The 20,695-nt window shown below is 40.3% G+C and overlaps 1 protein-coding gene across 2 annotated transcripts in view; it reads right to left on the bottom strand.

Moving 5' to 3' along the window:
- SCHIP1 (schwannomin interacting protein 1) overlaps positions 1–20,695 on the bottom strand; it is a 670,730-nt gene that overhangs the window by 601,181 nt on the left and 48,854 nt on the right. The window lies entirely within an intron of this gene.

Here is a 20,695-nt window from a genome sequence, read left to right as displayed (position 1 = left end):
TCCCCTTGTGGTGGTTGAGGTTCTTAGTTGCAAACAATCGAGTTCCTTAGGGCTGGTTCATAAAGAAAAGGAATTGATCAATACATATTTGAAGACTTACGGAACTTGGGGAGGGAGGAGGAGTAGAAGTCTGCTCAGACCCAACTTTCAGGAATTACATCACGGAACGGATCTCCTGACATAACCGCCACCACAGCCAACCCTAGAACCACGCCACAGGACAGATACTCCACATCTAGTCCCATGTCCACCGGTTACAGGTGCATCTGCCTAGTAGATACTACATCACAGGGAAATGGAAATGTTCAACGCAGAGAAGAAATTTAAAAGATCTTATATAGTCATCAAAGGCAGATGCCCACTATAAGTTTTAATTTAATTTTATAAAAGTCAGCAATTCTTCCACACTTGTTGATGGAATTTAACTAAATTACATAATTATAAAAGTAAATACAACAAGAATACAATGAACATTGGTCACCGCCATATCTCCAGTACCTAAAACAATATCGAGCACTGAGTAAATGAGCAACAAATATTGGTTGAATAACAGAATGAACTGGAATAAAGAGATCGAGTAATCAGCACTCTTGACAAGCACACAATTCACCTGGTTGTAGCAGACACGCATATCTACAGTAATCCTACATCTTCACTGTGCTGTGGGCATCCATCAGAATATTTTAGAGAGGGAATAGAGAGTTTCAGTCATTTGGGGAGTTAATTAAGGGAAAGTTGGTAGAGATCTTCCACAGAAAATTTTCTTAATCTGCTATTCAGGGATTTGTGGTAAGATTTTTGATAAGGAATGCAGGTGAGGATGCACTGTAAGATTTTGATTTTAATTCTACTTAAGGATTATATCTAATTCTAATAATGTTTGTTCATAATTCCATTATTGTATCTGACCTACACAATAGTCTGTAAAAAAGCAAGAATCCTAATTTACATCTGATTAAACCATGTGGATTACTGCAAGTAAATAAGTTGCAATATTAATACAGCTGAAAATTGGCAAAACCAAAACTAGCTCCCAGACCTGTGCATTCCTGGTTAGGTAGTCTCACTATCTCATTATCTAGGTTACCCAAATTTACCTTTTCAATTCTATCCTGAAGTCTTTCTTCATTCACTCTTTGCTTCAGTCACTCATTCAACTAGTGTTTCTTAAGCACCTGGCTTGTGTCTGGAACTGTGCCAGGCTCTGGGGATACAGAACTTAAAAAAGCAATTCACATTCTGAAACTTGGGGGCTGGAGCAAGGAAGATATGCCAAAATATTCTCTTTAACAAAAGTAAAACTTTAAAAAAAAATTTTTTTTGATGTTTTGAGATAGAAAACTTTCTTAAATATACTCTATAGTTCCCTGATTCTTAAACATTATTGAACCTTTTCGTAGTGACTCAAGGTTATTAATATGACTTACTATTAAAGGATTTCAAATAAGTCCTTCAGGTATGAGGTATGAGTTCCACTTGCCTTTGTACAAAATGGCCCTGACAGCTCTCTAGAGGTGGGCAATATGCAGCATACTGCGAGAAAAAGAAATCTCATTGAATATTCCACATATTGTTTGCAAGCAAATTATTCCTTCATTTAATCTATCGTTGCATTTATCAGACTATGGTGTCATTACTTGTTTCTATTTCTACCTTCCTTACAAGAATGTGAATTATGGGAGGGGGCAAAGATTATGCCTCATTTTCCTTTGTGCTTCTCCCCCCAAGCTTAACACATTAACCTGGGCCTTCGTAAGGACTCAATAATTGTTGCTGGTTATTCCTCATATAATACTGAGAAGCATGTTACAGGTGAGGCAATCAAGGTTCAGAAGTGAAAATCACACATTTAGTGGCTGGCTGAGCCAGGATTTAACCCCAGGTCTTTAGTCTGGCTTGCCTTTAACAACCTGTGGTCTCCCCTAGTCCACACACATGGTAACCCCTATTAGAAGGTCCTGAAGGCCGGCCTGTGACCTCCTTCCCACCACAGCGGGCCCCTGAGAGAACCTGATGGTGGGGATCGGGATCCTCAGGGACGAGAGACCGTGGACTCAAGTCGTCAAAATTAGCAGCCTCTTTCAGCTTAGCAGTCACTTCCCAGAAGAACAAAACCTCCCACAAAAGCCAACGTGGTCGGATTTCACAGACATCGTGACTGAACAGCCTCCAGGAAGAGTTCTTCACCCTCTTCTGCCGGCAGGACCAGGGGGATCACTTTCCTAATCAGATGGTGGCCCTTGGAGGTGGGAATCATTGCTGTAGCCACCCGCCTGTGTGCTCTCAGAGCTCGTCCCCCCACGGTGATGTCCAGCCTGTGTTTGTCTCCCCACTTTCCATCTGCTGTGCTGGCTGCTCTCCCACCCGCCTTCTCCCTCCCCCGTCCGTCCTGTGTGGAGCGGCCTCTCCTGTGGCTATGGCCCAGAGCGAACTTGGTCAAGTCACTTACAAAAAATAAAAAACAGGGAGAGGCAGACTAGATAATTTTTAAGACTATTTCCATATCAGATTAAAATCCTGTGACCCGAGGTTGCTCCCACCACCCCTCCTAGCCCAGGTGCATCGTTTCTAGGTTTGGGATCGCTTTGGTTACCTCTGATGGGTGCAAAGCCCTCTGGTACATAGGAGAATGGGCCCATGGGAGAGTAGGGGCTGGAACCGGCTGCAGTATTCCTTTACAAATGGAAATATAAAAACACCAGGGTAGTCACTGGGACACTGGGTGTGATTCTCTCTGAAGCACAAAAGCTGACTAGGAAGGAAGGAGGGAAAGGTGCCTTAATGATAGAATGTGCTTATGAGGAGGCATCAGAAATCAAAACTCAGGGTGGGTCTGCCTAACAGTCTATCATTCCACACTTGGTGCTACAATAAATGTTCACTACATGCGAGTTAGTTACTCTGTACAAGGCACTACACCAGGGTACAGAGGGCACAGAGGTGAATACTCGTAAGAAGCAGATTCTTACGCTAAACATACAGAAGCACAGCACTGGAGGAGGGGGCAGCAAGGACAATGCAAAATATGCTGTGGTGCCCGACGCGTGACCCTTGGCTCTCAGCGCTCCAGTGCCTGCCTGTGTGTCCTACTCAATGCTCCTGCAATTCTCCATCAGTCTTCTTGTCACAGCTGTGCGCAGGCCAGAACCCACGGGGCTGCAGTGCCTCCAGGAGCATCCCTCGGTAGGTGGCGGGTGGGAACTGGAAGGAATCCTTGCCTCTCCCCACGTGGCCTAACTGCCCTGGCTCAGTGTCCCCAGCAGGTTCCAGCCTCCGGGGCTCACAGTGAACTAACTGCTTGGAATACACTTTGCCTTGGCTTCCTGCACGTTCCTCTCTCACTTGCCCACTTTCCTCCCAGTACTTCTTGGAATCGTTTCCCAAAAAACTACTTGCACTCAAATCCTTGGCTCTGGGTTTGTTTCTGGGGACACTCTCCAACATGGGCCACCAATAACCAGTTCTGGGGAAGAGGAGATGGGCACCAACCTAAGTGTAAAGGCTGAAGAAGTAGGGAATAGCAGGGAGAATGGGGTGTCAGGGGGTGGGACATGCTGTCATTCTAAGCAAATGTGACAAGTGCAAAGAAAAGAGACAGAGACTCTTTCTGGTGGATAAAGAACTTACAGGACTTTGGAATGTCTGGGACTAAAGGGAGCGGAGAGGTGGCAGGGGAGAGACGACTTAGTAGAAGTACAGAAGGGCACATCTTCCTGACCCGTGAGGCCTTCCTCAAGAGCCATGTTTTTCTCCCGGAAGTTGCAAACAAAGACTCAACGCTTGGTGTCCAGTGGGGCATGAGAACAACAGGATCAGCAGAGTCAATCCCTTCGATCCAAGTTAAGATTGCAGTGAATGAAAATAAATGTTAACTCTAGTCTCCTGAACAATGCTTCCACCAAGAGACTACGCTGAGATTTTCAAAAGCAGAGCCAAAAGGAAGAACGCTTTCTCAAGAATATTACAGTCCCATTACAGTTCTCCATTTTCTCTTTCACCTGGAGAAGTCTTAGAATTAGCCCCTAAACAGCCTCTTAATGCTTAATGTTTTGCAAACACAACCCCACCCAGTAGCACCCAAGAGCAATCAGGAATAGAAAAAAAGAAAAAAGAAAAAAGAAAAAAAGCTCTATTTTTAAAACGCCAGCAAAAATAAAAAATAAAAAAAAATTGCTGCCTGTGAAACTGTATGATAGAAGCTGCTCACATCCAATATCTGAAAGCGCTACCGTTGGTATGAATAATTCAAAAACAGCTCCAGACAAATGATCCTGGGATTATATGGAAATAGAAAAAAAAACCTCCGGAGTCTGCCGCTCCTTTTATTAAAGCCTGGTTCACACTGAACATTGTTTTCTCTGGGGTTATTTCTACTACAAATGAGCAGTCAATAAGGCAGAATCTCTCCACGATCGTGGCGACGTGGGAGCCAGAAGAGAAGTAATTTTGATTGTCTATTCATTTTTATCTTGTAAATTATTAACTAATGTGGATTGGGTAAAAATGAAAACTAAGCACATTAGTCTTCATTTGTTTATTTTAATTATTTAGTGGGCTTACAAGCTTCATTATAAACCATACAGGAGGATGAACCTTCCTTCACCTAAATATTTGTGTTTGCTGCACAGATCTGACGCAATTAACTGTTAGAGATGTCATCCATAAATTAAATCAAACAGGGCTTTGGTGGCCCCAATTATATAGCTGACTTTTTTCATCACGGCATTGCTGACAAAATGTGTCAGAGCCACCTGAAGAAGTGGGTGCTGTGCGTGTGAATTTCCCTGAAAGCTGAAATTTTACGTTAATTAACCTTTGGAATTATCTGCCTTAAATAAAAGCACTTGTAAGAAAAACCCCTCTCTTATAATCACATCTGGTCCTCCATGTGCTAGTAAAGCCATTAGGTAGAGGTGATTTTGCAATGTCAAAAACAATGGCTTGGATGGCAAGGGAGCCCTTGACGAAAAATTTCACCACCATTAGGAAAAACACAGTGCATGTGAGAGGTAAACAGGACCTCTCAGTTTCAAAGCATTTAAGTTAATGGATCACCGTACTAGACAGACGTCAGTATGTGGGAGCTGTCTGATAAAATGAGCCTGGCTATTTAGGCACACGGCCTACAGGTTTTCTTGAGAATATCGCAAATGAAGTTTTCACGTTGTGCATAAAGGAAACAAATTGAGAACTGACACCAGGAAATTGTACCAGGAATACCTGTTTATTACTCATGCCAGTGAACAAGTTTGTTATTTAATACCTGATCGTTCAAAATATTCCACATGATAACATCATTGTGAGGGGAGTTTGGGGCACAGGGAAAATATAAAGAGATCATAAGACCTTGTCCAAGGCCTGGAACGTGACTGTGAGATTCCTAGCAGCCACACATAAATAGGAAAACAATTTGAAGACTAGTTAGTCATAAGATGCACCAGAATCCATCGGAAATAAGAATAGCAAGTGAAGAATGAAGTATAACAATATAGCCAGGGAATCTAACTTTCCTAAAGTCAAATGCCATTCAATTTTAATTCAACAAATGAGCGCGCCAGAAAGTACTGGATGCTGTGAACTGGTGGTTCTCAAGCTGTACCATGCATGTATCTGAAGCACCTGGAAGGTTTGGATAAGCCGAGCTCATGGGGTCCCACCCCCAGAGTCCTGACTCTGTAGGTTTGGAGTGGGGCCCAACAATTTGCATTTTGAGCTACTTCCCAGGTGCTGCTGAAGCTGCTGGCTGGGGCCATACTTTGAGGGCCACTGGTATAGGAGTAAACAGATTTCACAATTTTACAGTTCTTTCACTACGGTTGGCATCCTTAGAAACTTTATGTCATTCCGTTTTTAGTAAGTTTCAAAGAGAGATTCAGATATGAAAATTACATAGAGAAGACACACACAGAATTCATACATTGGCTATCTTGGAATAAGCCAAGAGGGTTTATAAAAAAAAAAAAATCAATAACAGTAATTATTTTGTAACATTATTATGTTACTTCCCTCTCCTTAACACGCCCTCCACCCTTCAATCTAACTTTCACCAAAAAGAAAGAAAAGTTGCTGAAGGTTTGACAGAGATTTGTCTGAAGTCACCGAGTTAGTTTGCAGGCTGTTTCAGGATCTAGGTCCAGGTCAGTCCCCTAAGAAGAGTATAACGTTCTGAGAAAGAGGACGAATATATCAGCAAATTAATATCTGCTCTTTGGAGGTCTTGTATTTTATGTCCTACAGTGAAGCCATAACCTATTATTATGTCTCAAGATACCACGAGGAAGGGAAAGAGCAAAGGTGGTGATGGAAAAGTAAAGGGCTTGGCTTCAGCTGGTCACATGCTTTACAACCTTCTACAAATGGTAGTCTTTTTGTCTTAACAAATATTTTAAACTCAGTCCAAATTCCAGGAGCAAATAAATAAATCACATCCCTTTCCACTAAACAAGCGCTTCTGTAATTCTCCCATCCCTGAATTAAAGGAGCTCAGAGAGAACCTCATTTTGCTATGAATGCTTGACGCCAGTAAACATTAGCATAAATTCTACATTGACATATTAAAGGGAAATTACAAACTGGAAAAATGAATAGAATTTTCTCAAGGCTAAATCCTAGCATTGAATGAGGAGTATTTCTTAATTCATAAATGCTGAGAAAACTGTGTGAAAAACAGGGATACAGACTTTGCTCATTTATTTTAATAATTGACATTGATTTTAATTATTTATGATAATTCTTCAAAGTGTATTTTTAATAGTAATGAAGCCTTAGGAAGCTGAGCCCACCTGACGGCCCTTGACTTTAATCTTGGCTGAAAAATGTGATGGAATCAAAAAATTCTTAGAGAGAATTATACAGCTTAGGAATTAATGAAGTGAAAATTAACATATTTCCTTTATGTCTGACGCTTTTATTTACACATCTGAAAATACATTTTAAACCATCACGTCCTTTGCAATTCTAATATCATGCTCTCATAATATGTTTTGGCTTAGAGGTTGTTTTGTCCTGACAGATCAGAAATCTCAAGTCCTGAGAAGTTGAATGACTTGTCCAAGGTTAAACACAGAGTAAGCATCAGAGCCAGGCTCAAAACATGACTGTACTATTGATTCTTGCCCCTCACTGTCTACGACTCCAATCCCATGTGGGGGCAGGGTTAAGCATAGGCTATATTATGAAGTTAAGAAGTAGAACTCACTTCCCTAAATTCTTTCATATGGCTGAAATCTAAAGCCTCAAGGGCCACAACTGGGAATGAAGACACAGAAAATAGTGCCTGGGGATGTAAAAGGAGGGATTGTACCCCCACTTGGTATTCTATTCTATTTCAAGCACACTGCCTCCTCTTTTTTTTTAGATATATCAAACTCTGATTTTGAGCAGCTCCAAATGTTTATTTGCAAAGCCTTCCAAACCTGACCTCTACCCAAAGCAATGGCATCAATTTGTCGATATCTTCAACCTAGAGCTAATATGTACCACGTCAAGTTGAGCTCCTGCTTTTCAAAGGCCAGTAAGGTAAGAGAAGAGTGAAGAGGGTTTCTATAAACATCAACAATCTCCAAGGCCAATGTAACTGACCCTTTCAAATCACTATTGTGTACATTTCCCTCATGTGCTTCTTCCCTCCATGCAATCTCCACACACCTATCCGGAGCCTACTTGCCCTTAATTCTCTCCCAAATAGCTCCTTCATGTAACCTTCCTTGAGATAGAAATAGCTACTCAATGGCTCTGATGATTAATATTTTTCTGCATTATGGTGATGTGGGTCTAAACTCTCCACCCTATCCCCAAAGTTACAATCACTTTGAGGACAGGCTCTACTCAGCTGTGCATCTTACATTGATCTCTATGTTGTCTTGCAGGTAATTAATGCCCAATAAATATCTCTTAAACTTATTAATATCTACTGAATATGTATGTATTTTATATATATATGGAATCTGGTATAAAGGAGAAAAAAATATTTGTTGAATGAAAGAATAGATGGAAACTTGGAGAAATGAATAAATAAGTGAACAAACACATAAAAATGGATTTATTCATCCACTTTTCCCCCAGATAAGTCTTTCTCCCATGGTTTTGAAAACATATTTAATAAAGCATAACCTTGAGAACTATTTCAGGAATCAAAATGTTTCCTGTCACAAAAATTTCTTTTACAATTCATATTTACTATTCCTGTTGCTAGAGAAAAAAATCTTTGCAAACTTGTAAGGCTATGTATGATACATACGTAACAAAAACCCTTCATTGTTGCTTCTCAAATGTAAATGGATTATTTTGACCACTACAGATGAATTAATAGTAAATTGAGAAGAAGACATGACTACGCTGTGAGTATAGATGACCTATAAATGTCCCCTACAGCCCTGTATGCCTTTTCCTCAGTCTGACCAGCTTCTCCACCATTCTCTTCAACACACTCTTTTCCCTTTTTTATTTCTGTCTAGATCGGCAGAAAATCACCATAGCAACAATCTGAAATAAAATCAATTCAGCTACCATTTTCTGGATGTTAGAGCCTTGTTCAGAGGTCAGATTTCAAAGACAGCAAAAGACTAAAGCTCCTGACAGATGAAGGAGGCAGAATTTTCTGCTAACCTGAATAACACCAATGAAAGGAACCAAAAGGTGATCTCATCACTTCAAGTTCAGAGTGAGACAGCTACCCAAAAAAAAAAAAAAAGGAAAGAAGAATATGATCACTCAGATTTCCTTTTGCAGAGACTTTTAATGATCTATGAGGAGCAGTGCCAGGAGAAAAAAGGTGGAAACAACTTAAGCAAATTAAAAGAGGTTGAACATTTTCCTTATTTGAAATGAGGCCACTCATTTCTTCATACCCAATTCTTTAAGGATAAAGAGATTTCCTTTAATGATAAGTCATTGATTTATTTCCTCCTGTAGGTAGTGCTTTTTCTACCCAAAGACACCAAGATCTTGAAAAGTTTTATCCGTTGTACACTATGATTCTAGATACAATAGGAAGTGTGTGTGTGTGTGTGTGTGTGTGTGTGTGTGTGTGTGTAGAATATGGCAGAAAGCGTGAAAAATAGATCAGAAGTCAAGAGATCAGGGAATTATTTGTGACTCAATCCTTTACTCAGCAATATGACCAGGAACAGGTCATGTAGCATCTCCGATCCTCAAATTTTTCATCAGCGAAATAAGGCTAATGATGTAAGTTTACCTCACAGAGTTATTGTGAGGATTCATGAGAAAAAGTTCATGAAAGGATTTGTCCAGCATGACCCTGCTCCATCTGTGGTCAATATCAGAGATGCTTGTGATTCCTAAATCATGCCAAAAGTTTGCTCGCTATTCTATACTTGCATACACAAAAACTTTCAAGTCTAGCGTGATTGCACATAACTGAAAACTCTTCAGATAACTATTTTGTTATCTGATCATATACTATAGGACCCTCTCAGGCTGTATGTATATAACTTAAAAATATCTGTTGTGATGATCAAACTATTAAGACTATAAAAAGACTCAGTGGGATACGTGAAAGTCAATATTACAGATTTTTGGCCATCATTTGGCAATGCAGTCCAAAAATAAAACAAAAGGGCTGTCCCCTCAGTGCCTGGCCTCTAGGTGACAACCTGCTCCTCTAGCATTTATCATCATCAATATCTAAATAATACAGCCTTCTCACTGGTTGCTCTTGGGGCCATGGATGCCTGCTGTGAAGAACACAAGATCTCATGTTCTCTTGCAAGTACCAACAAGAGGTTTTCACCACTGAACAATCCTTTGGAACCTTCAAGAAACAGATTGAGGGGTGTCCTGAAGGCTCAGTTGGTTAGTGCGCGAGCTCTGAACAACAGGGTTGCCGGATCGATTCCCACATAGGCCAGTGAGCTGCACCCTCCACAACTTGATGGAAGACAACGAGCTGCCACTGAGCTGCCGGAGGGGTGGCTGGATGGGTCAGTTGGTTAGAGCACGAGCTCTCAACAACAAAGTTCCTGGTTCAATTCCCACGTGGGATGGTGGGCTGCGCCCCCTGCAACTAAAGATTGAAAACAGCGCCTGGACTTGGAGCTGAGCTGCGCCCTCCACAACTAGATTGAAGGACAATGACTTGGAGCTGATAGGTCCTGGAGAAACACACTGTTCCCCAATATTACCCCCCAAAAAGTAAAAAAGGGAAACTTAAAAAAAAAAAAGAAAGAAAGAAATAGATTGAACCATGATCAGTCAATTGACAGTCAAAGGTTTTTGACTAAGACCACAAACTAAAAAAACTGAGTTAAATATTTATCCTCCATTTCAAAGAACTGTGCCAACCAGCTGCTGAAATGGAGGAAACAGAATAATAACATAGTTAGACTCTACAGAGGCATGGCTGGTGAGGGCTCTGCAAATTGCAAGGTAACTGATTACTCCATGCCTCGAATTACTCAAACCAACTGAAAAACAGACAGACTAAAGGAGGACACGAATCCTTTATTTTTATTTCATTGAGCAACAACAAAGAGATACAACTGGAGCTGATTAAATTATATGCACTCCAAGTAATCAAAGGGCAATGGGACTCATTCTAATATGTCATCATAAACAATTTGCTCCATAAGAGCAGATAAATTCATAACTTAATATATAATTAAAACCTGAGTGTATAGAATGTCTCAGTAACCTTAGCATGATCTATCACAGTGCTTTACGTATAGGAAGGCGCTCAGCTGATTTGGAAGAAAAACATGGCTTTGGTGAGTAATTTATTTATCAAAATCACATGCCTAACTTGTAAAGGGAATTGATTTAAATACTAATTTTCTATTTTAATTACCTCAAAAGATTTACTGTGTTTTAATAATGCGTGAAGAGGGTTGCTTCTACTTTCTTGGCTAATCAGAAATGTCTGAAAGCAAATATGGGATCTATTGCAAATGATGAAAGCAACAGCATTGCTTTATTTGGGGTGATAATTACAGATGGAAAATTCTTGACTGTCAAAATTCTAAAGGGTAATTTTATTATTCTAATAGGCAGTTCCATCTTTACTGTTTAAAGCCCTTCAATGATTCCCCATCGATCTTAGGATACAGGTCAACATCCTTAATGTGGCCCACCTGGTTCTGTTGTGTCTGTCCCTGCCCACCTCTCTCTCCAATATCAGGGCTGCCCCAGCTCCTCATTTGATACCCCTCAGCCTCCCCGGACTTCCAGGTAACTGAACCTGACATTGCTCATCCTCTCTTGTCTGCACGGGATCTTCTCTCCCACATTCCCTTTTGTCTGGTTTATCCCTGGTATGTATACTTTTTTGGATCCTGTCTTAAATACAATTTCCTTACAGAAGCCTTCCTAGAACCCCCAGATGAGATCTGGTCCCTGTCGGAAGCAGTCCTTCCTGGACGTCTTGTGCTCCTATGAGCCCTTAGATTGCACAGTGCTGACCACCGCTCTTTCATCCATACCACTTCTCAGGATTGTTTATGCAGCTGGCAGTCTTTAAAGGTAAAGACAGTATGTCCCTCCAGACAGAAAGCAAGCTTGCTTACTGCTTGCTATAAAAAGTGCTGTGTCTTTGACCTTGGGTGTCTCAGCTGCAGAAGAAATCCACTGGGTACATAGCATACATCTGGGCCTACCCGGTGACCTCCTGGGACTTGGGGGCAATGGAACTCTGCTGATGCTCGTGCTGCTTAATGCACCATGCGCAGTAAGCTGTTTTGCTCTGATCCTTTAAGTCTCAGGGTCTACTCTGGGCAGCTATGGTGTGATAACAGATTTACTCCTTGCCGTTGTCTATGAGGTTGGGTTATTCCTAGAGGAATAATTCCTCTATTATTCCCTCCCACGGCACCAGGTGTCTCGTCTTCACATGTACTAAAATGGTTATTTGATTGATATCGACATTTTTAAGCAGACTCTAAGATGAGGTCAGGGACTCTGTTTTAATTGGCATTTTATCTTCAACCTCTGGTACAGTATCTGGCACTTCATGCGCACACAATATATATTTGCTAATTGAATGGATGGGTCTGATGATGATGATGGAAAACACTTACTGAGTGTCTGTGTGGGCATGTGTTTCATGCATATTATTTCATCACATCAAATCTATGAGTAGTGTTATGGGTTGAATTAAGTACTTCCCCAAAATATGTTGAAGTCCTAACCCTTGGACCCATGAATGTAACCTTTTTTGGAAATGGGGTCTTTGAAGATGTACTCAAGTTTAAGTAAAGTTATACTGAATTAAGGTGGGCCCTAATCCAGTATTGACTTGTGTTTTTATAGAAAGAGAAGACAAAGACACATAACTACATAAAGGTAGAACACTATGTGATGATAAAGGCAAAGTTTGAAGCGCTATAATGGCAAACCAAAAAAATGCCAAAGATTTTAAGCAAACCACCAGACGCTAAGAAGAAGAAAGGAAGGATGGTTCCCTATAGGTTTCAGAGGAAACATGGCCATGCCGACATTTTGATTTCACATGTCTAGCCTCCAGAAGTGCGACATAATCAATTTCCATTGTTTTAAGCCACCTAGTGTGTGGTACTTTGTTATGGCAGCCCTAGGAAACTGATACAGGTAGGTACCATCATTCTCATTTTCCAGATAAAAAACTGAGGCACAGAGCTGTAAAACACGCCTGATGTTTCAGTTAGTGTGTGGCAGAGTCAAGAGAGAAACTCAAGCACTGTCATTCGACAGCCTGCACTCGAAACCCCTAGAAAATCCTGCCGCTCTGGTGAACTCTTTCTTTCACATCCCATGCTTTGCTGTTAGGTGTCTCTATGGAAACTATCTAATGATTTAGAAACTGTCTAATGGACATGTGACAAAATTTAAAAAGGGTGATCATATCTTACACACAGTACTATTCAAAAACTGAAGATGCTAGAGGTTTGTAACGAGCCCAGTGTATGACCCACAGACCTTTGCACACAGCCTCTCAATTGTCATCCATCCACAACTGTTCAACACTGGGCCTTCTTTTCCTACTTCTGAGGTTGCTAGGCAATGGAAGAGTCACTAGACTTGGAGTCAGAAGACCTTTGTTGTTCCTCTTAAAAAGATTTATAGTGAAACTATTCTGTGTGATACTATAAATGGTGGATACTACTCATTATACATTTGTGAAAACCCATAGAATGTACAACAAACACCAAGCATGAAGTCTAATGTAATCTACGGACGGCGGGTGATAATGGTATGTCAATGTAGGTTCATCAAGTGTAACAAATGTACCATTCTGGTGAGCTGTTGAAACTGAGGGAGGCAATGTGTGTGCCAGCCGGTCCAGAGGAAAATGTACCTTCCATTCAGTTTTGCTGTGAACCTAAAACTGCTCTAAAAGATAAAGTATATAAAGAGGCTCAATGTCACTAATCATCAGAGAAATGCAAATAAAAGCCACAATGAGATATCACCTCACACCTGTCAGAATGGCTATCATCAATAAATCAAAAAACAACAAGTGTTGGTGAGCCTGTGGAGAAAAGGGAACCCTTGTTCCCTTTGGTGCAGCCACTATGGAAAACAGTTTGGAGGTTCCTCAAAAAATTAAAAATGGAAGTACCTTATGACCCAGCAATTCCACTTCTGGGTATTTATACAAAGAAATCCAAAACACTAATTTGAAAAGATATACGCACCCCTGTGTTCACTGCAGCACTATTTACAACAGCCAAGGTATGGAAGCAACTGAAATGCCTATCAATAGACGATTGGATAAAGAAGAAGTGGTACATATATACAATGGAATATTACTTGGCCATAAAAAAGAATGAAATCTTACCATTTGCGACAACATGGATAGACCTAGAGGGTATTATGCTAAGTGAAAGAAGTCAGACTGAGAAAGACAAATACCATATGATCTCACTTATATGTGGAATCTAAAGAACAAAGTAAACAGAAATCAAAACAGAAACAGACTCATAGATACAGAGAACAAACTGATGGTTGCCGGAGGGGAGGGGAGTTAGGGAGCTGGGTGAAAAAGGTGCAGGGATTAAGAAATACAAATTGGTAGCTACAAAATAGTCACACGCATGTAAAGCACAGCATAAAGAATACAGTCAACAATGTTGCAACAACCACACATAGTGCCATGTGGGTAATAATCGGAGGGAAATCACTGCATAAATCATGTAAATGTCTAACCACTATGCTGTACACTTGAAACAAATATAAAATAATAGTTTAGCGGTTACCAGAGGGTAAGGGGGGTGGGGGGTGGGAGATGAAGGTAAGGGGGATCAAGTATATGGTGATGGAAGGAGAACTGACTCTGGGTGGTGAACACACAATGGGATTTATAGATGATGTAATACAGAATTGCACACCTGAAATCTGTGCAATTTTACTAACAATTGTCACCCCAATAAATTTAATAATAAAAAAATATTGAATGTCAACTGTGACTGAAAAAATAAATAAATAAATTTTTTAAAAGATGAAGTGTATTTTTTAAAAATGTTTAATTTATATCCTAAAAAGTGACTTTAGGGTGCTCACTCAGAAGACCTGGGTTTTGATCCTAGCCGTGGTCATCACTGGACGTGGAACTTTAGAGAACATGTATGATATATGATATGATAGGATAGGACAGGATAGGATATATATGATATGATATATGATATGATATATGATACAATATGATAATTTTTTATTTGAAAATGAGCATAATACCACCTTCTATATTTAATATTCACATGATCTGTGACACAGATAGAGGACACCATTGAGAGCGGGGCCTACTAGAGACTAGTAAGTTCTCAGTAAATATTGGAGGCCTGCCTCATTGCCAGTTGCTTCAAGTGGAGATAAGTGTATGAAGCAGATCTTTCTGTTGAGCTGTCCCACAGTGGGTGTCCCTGGCCACTGCGGCTGGGTGCCTGGGCTCCTTCGCAAGCCCACAGGACATTTCTCCTGCTGGTCTTTACAGCAGTTGCCCCAACAGTTGGCAACCTGCTATTCCCGGGCTGCTGAGCAGGGTCAGCCAGCCCAGCAGGACTTGGGCAAGCAAACCAGCCTGAGGGGAAGAGCAGTGAGCCAGACCTTATGAAAGGGGATCGTTTAGCAGCTTGACAGTAAATATATGTGTAAATAATACAAGAAAAAAGAAATTGTCCATGACACAGAAGTGAGAAGTTGGGACCCATCCAAGTCACATAGTCTCACAGTAAAAGAGCTGATACTATGCCATCACACAAAACACATTTTCCCAAGTAAAGCTGTTTTCAACTATAGTTCTAGTAAAAAGGAAACAAACACAAAAGTTCTTTTTTTTAAATTTTGTTACTTCGGGGCCAAAGTGTTGACAGAACTAACTTAGAACTCACTTTTTCATCCATACATCTGTTAAATAAAAATCCAACATCTTTACTAAGCAGAACACCAGGAAGAAAAAAATGTCCTTTAATGTCATATCTTTTCCTCACTTAGGAAAATTCATTTTATAAAGATTTGAATGCAAATGTATAGATTTACTTAAATGTTAGTTTGGCTTCTTGAGGAAATAAGGCATTGTTTCAAGGCACCAGAGAAAAGATCATTCATTGTTCAATTCTAGGCTGAGTGACAGAGAAGTCCCAGATCTTGTTTTCAGGATCTCACTGTTAGAAGCAAATAATGGCTTTCCATATAAAAATCAATCACTATTTTATAAAGAAATCCCCAAATTACTTCTCATGAAAGAGCACTGCAAATAAATATGTATACAAAATCAAGTATGAACTATCAGGTCAAAAGTATCAATCAAAAACATAAAGGGGATGGTCTCATCTGAAAGCCCTGGAACATACCCACCGGTAAGCTCGGAGGCTCGCTGGGAAAGGATATACAGGAACATAAACACTCGCTCAGTTAAAGAACGCACACGTACAGCTTCGACACAGCGCCCTGCTAATGGCCAATTTCTCCTCATTCAAATATTGGTTAAGCCCCCAGCCAGTCCCAGAGCCTAATTACCTAAGATTTGCCATTTCACTCAATATAGGTAGGTACCCTGTTTCCCTGAAAATAAGACCTAGCTGGCCCATCAGCTCTAATGCGTCTTTTGGAGCAAAAATTAATATAAGACCTGGTCTTATTTTACTATAATATAAGACCAGGTCTTATCTAACATAATATAATATAAAGCCAGGTCTTATATTAATTTTTGCTCCAAAAGATGGATTAGAGCTGATTGTCTGGCTAGGTCTTATTTTTGGGGAAACACAGTAGGTGGAAGCACACACAGAGCATTTAGAACAACAGTTTTATTTTGGAAGAAATACAGGAAAAGCACAAAATGTTGATAGATTGAACAAGGACTTGAATTCTGATTTTACTGTTAATAACCACGAACCCTGGGTAAGTCATGTAATCTTTTTACATTTCGGGGTTTCCACCTATAAAAAGAATAAGTCGCCATGACTCCAAAGTGTTATGAGGGTGAAGTTTCTCACGAGGAGCCTGGTGGTGAAAGTCAGGAAGCCTGGGTTTAAATTCCCAGTCCTGCCACTTGCTGGTGCCATTCCCTTGAGCAGTCTACTTAACTACTCTGTGCCTTAGTTTTCCCATCTGTAAATAAGGGTAATAATAACAGAATCTCCATAGGGTTGTATAAGAATTAAATGAGTTATTATTTGAAAAGCACCTAGAGCAGTACATGAAACATTAAGTTCTGCATAAATGTTCAATAAATAAACAAAAAATTTGGTTACTGTCCTTTGCCTCAAAGGTGCTGCCTACTAAATTTTCCCAGCGTGCATGTGGACACAAGTTCAGAGCTGCCAAAACGTTCCATTTGGCAGAAACTGCTAGCTAAATTTCCCCCTTCTTCCTAGCCACGTCAATCACATTTCCCAGACTCCCTTGTATCTGAGTATGGCCACTTGAAATGAGAATCGATGGACACTACTCCAAGCTTAGCCCATAAAACCTTCTATACAACCTGCCATAATCTTTCCACGACTTTATGCAGATAAACAGTGATGGAGAAAGCTGTGTGTTAAAGATGTCAGAGCCACAAGATGGAAGAGGTCTGGGTTTCAGTATCACCGCATCTATGGGACCACTGTCTGACCAGAATTGTCTGTGCTATCCTGTTGGGTCGATAAAAAATAAATTCTTAGTGTGTTAAGTTTCTGAGATTTTGTTTCAGTAGCTATCAATCCTTTCTTAACCACACAATCCAATATTTCCTGCGTGGGGCTGCATATTGAGGTAAATCACGGTATCCGTCAATGCTTAAAGGGAAGGGCTGGGTCAAAATTGGGGTGGGGCTAAGATCACATGCCAGGAAAGCATGAGTGGCACAGAAAAACCTTATCCAGAAAGGAAGGCAGAGTTATGGGAAGACCAGAGACAGGTACCAAGTAAACTTCACAAGAAATGTCAAATCCAAAGGATAAGCACAAAAATCTAGGAGAAAGCATGACTTGAAAGATGGCTGCAGTTAGCAAAGCTGCCAAAGGCATAAGAACAAGCACGGATCCAACTGGCTTCAGATAATTCCTAGAACACAGGGGTTTTGTATGTGTGTGTGTGGGGGGGAGGGGTTGTTTGTTTTTCTGTTTTTTTGGTTTGTTTATTTTGGCCAGAGTCCCAGTACTCATGAAAACAAGCCAAGTGTCCTAGAAGTGGCATAATGTACCCAAACATCTTGCCAAGTGCTCTTGCCTCAGTGACTAAAATCCTTATAATTCTTACAACCCTGGGCTGACACAGCGCTGCCCCCTATCATCATGGAAATAGAATCTGTGTTGGATAAGCAATAAAGTCTTAAGATCATTACCAACTCCAAATTCCTGAGTTTTGCTGCTTTATAAAAACAGTTTCCGAATTGCCTATAGTAACGTGAGGGAATGGAAGAGGTGGGGCAATTTTTGCTGATGGGAGGGGGGCAGTCCTCTGCATGGACTGCTACTAAGAAAGACAAGTTTGGGTAAGCCAGTTTTTAGGGAAATGCTAATTATTTGGGTGCTAGCAAGCTTTTACTGAGGGTCCCAAGAAGGCCAGAAAAGGGCACTGAAAGGAGGGTATATAAACTTTTTGTGTGGTTCTGGTCATTCTCAGATTTGTTCCATGACTCTCTCCACAAATAGAACTATTCTAATCAAAAAACAGCTGAATCAATTAAGCAAATGAATAGATTTTTAGAATAGATTCTCTATGTATTGGATGGACTCTAAGTTGGTTCTCCCCTGATCCCTAACTCCTAGTGTTCACATTTTTTGTGTAATCATCTCCCTTTGAGTGCGGAAGGGACTTCAGACTTGCTTGGAATGTATGGAATGTGGCAAAGGTCATAAAATTTCCTTCTCATAACTGCATTACGATATGCAACACTGTCTTGCCATCAGGCTTACTCTAGAGATTCTCCTTGCTGGCTTGATAAAGTAGCAGATGTACTGGGCAGGCCAGGATGGCAAGAAGCTGCGGGCAACCTCTAGGAATAGCGGAAGGAAAACCTCTAACAGCCAAGGGTCACCTCCAGCTGACAGCTGGCGGGAAGGTCTGCCTTGTCCCACACCCACAAGAATAAGAATTCTACCCACAACCTGCAGGAGCTCAGAAGCAGACTTTTCGTATGTAGAGGATCCTGATAAAAATACAGCCTGGTAGACACTTTGCAGCCTGAGAGACCCTAAGCAGAGACCCCATTTAAATGATGCCTTGAATCTTGAGTCACAAAAATCATAAGATAATAAATGTGTTGTTTTAAGCTGTTAAGTGTGTGGTACTTTGTTATACAGCACTAGACAACTGACGCACTGTATTAACAGAAATAGTGACCACAACTCCTGCTAGAGAAGCCTATTCTAGCAAACTACAAAATGTTCCTCCTACTTCTCCTGTCACCCCTGGACACGCTTTAAGTCCCTCAAAGGTCCCATGTATTTTGATACTTCAGGAGGCCTCAGCCCACATCACATAAATAATATCATAATGCACCCTCGTTACACATTCAATGTAATTTTCTCTGCAGGAAAATAAAAATGAACATCAAACTTTTCATTTACAATTTTACCTTGAAAATTGTTTGGCTCAAAAACTCATTTAATTTAGCATATCAATGACTTCTTGACAATTATTACGCCTCCTTGGGAACTTGTGAAAGGAGAACATCTCACTTTCAAATGTTTTACAACATAATGAAATTCTCTTACATACTAAATTGAGCACTTAATGAAGTTGACATAATGTTATTTTTAGGTGTTGTTTAATTAAGTATTTATTAATTTCACATCAAAAAGTTCTCTAAGCATTTTGGAGCCAATTATTTCTTTTTCAGGTCTCAGTCTTCTTTGTTTCCCCCTGAGAACTTCATGTGACCGGGACCTTGTACCAGTAACAGCTGATAAATAAAAGGCCCTGCTTTTCTCAAATGTCTCTTCTTTTTTTAACGAATTCATAATTTTTCACACAAGTATCTGCCATGAATAAGTCAAAGATAATGCTATTAAAGAAAAAGAAAAGAACAAAGGAATGCTGATATACAAATGTTCAGAAAACTGAAACCGAAGATTATAGTTCTCAAAGATTGTTTGCAAAAACAAAGCAAGCCATCAGCGGCACACACACACTCACACACACACACACACACACACACACACACACACACACACTGGGATTGTCATTTTAATTTTAAATCAAGAGTCATGTGAATCAGCGTTCTCAAGCTTCTGTTTTTCTTTCCAAAAGAGTCAGTGAAAACGGGAACCCTTCTCTATACTCAAGGTCTTGAGGTCTGTAGCAATACTTAGATTATGCTTTTGAATTCACTGTCCCTAAAAACTAGAAACAACATCTTTCCAACGAGCAAGTCAGTTCCTGACTTGGAGCCTAAGTCGCCTTTCTGTAAGTAGGAATCAACTGGTGGTCAGTAAGGCGCCTTCCATCTCTAAAATCCCAGGAGTCTAAGCGTTCAAAGGCAGGAAACAGACTTGAATTAGACCCTGAATACTGGCAATCACATTATTTGTCTCTGGTCACCCAACTTTATTTACAAATCGTTCCCTCTTGGAAATTCTATAATAAAAAAGTAATTTCTAATTACCAAAAGATATTTGTAAAATTAACTGCATTAACTCAATCCTTCGGGGAAGAAGAAACATCTAACCAGAAAGGTTTTCAAATGGCAGCATCTTAATCTATGCCTGGATACCATGGAGAAGGGGATAGGTTTCTTTTCATTTTTCTCCAAATAATATTTTTTAATTACCTAGAGCTTGAAAGGACTAGCAGAAGGTACCCATCTGCTATGAGTGATGTTGAGATTATATATAAAAGGGAAGCTGAAGGAGATGACCTCCCCAGGCAGCTTCCAGCTCTAAGCCTGAATCCTAAAAACAACAAAATGTTCTCAACCTCAAAGCAGACTGTAAAAACTCCAGGAGAAGCTAGGCTCACTAGCATGTGATCTGTAGCACTTACTACAAAAAAGTTGCAGTTTACAAACCAGGGAGGGGATGAGGGTCTCAGGTTGGCTGGAAGGGCTGGCAGCGGAGAACCCGTGGAAGCATAATCTCTGTGCGAGGAATCAGGCTCACTCTAGTTTTAACATTTAGTGTGAAAAAGTGGATTTGACGTAAGCCATGAGGAATAAAAAGCAGGTACTCTCTGTACAAAAATGAAGCAGAACAATGTGGATGAATGAGAGCCTAAGAACACTTTGTTTATTATTATGTTCCGGATCCAAAGTTAAATAGTGTCCATTTATGTTTAAATTTAA

Source organism: Rhinolophus sinicus, chromosome 17 (assembly GCF_057876585.1).
Source record: "Rhinolophus sinicus isolate RSI-liver-muscle chromosome 17, RSI-T2T, whole genome shotgun sequence".
NCBI lineage: Eukaryota > Metazoa > Chordata > Mammalia > Chiroptera > Rhinolophidae > Rhinolophus > Rhinolophus sinicus.
The sequence above is the reverse complement of the archived record's forward strand: the minus strand, read 5'-3'. Positions and strand labels throughout refer to the sequence as shown.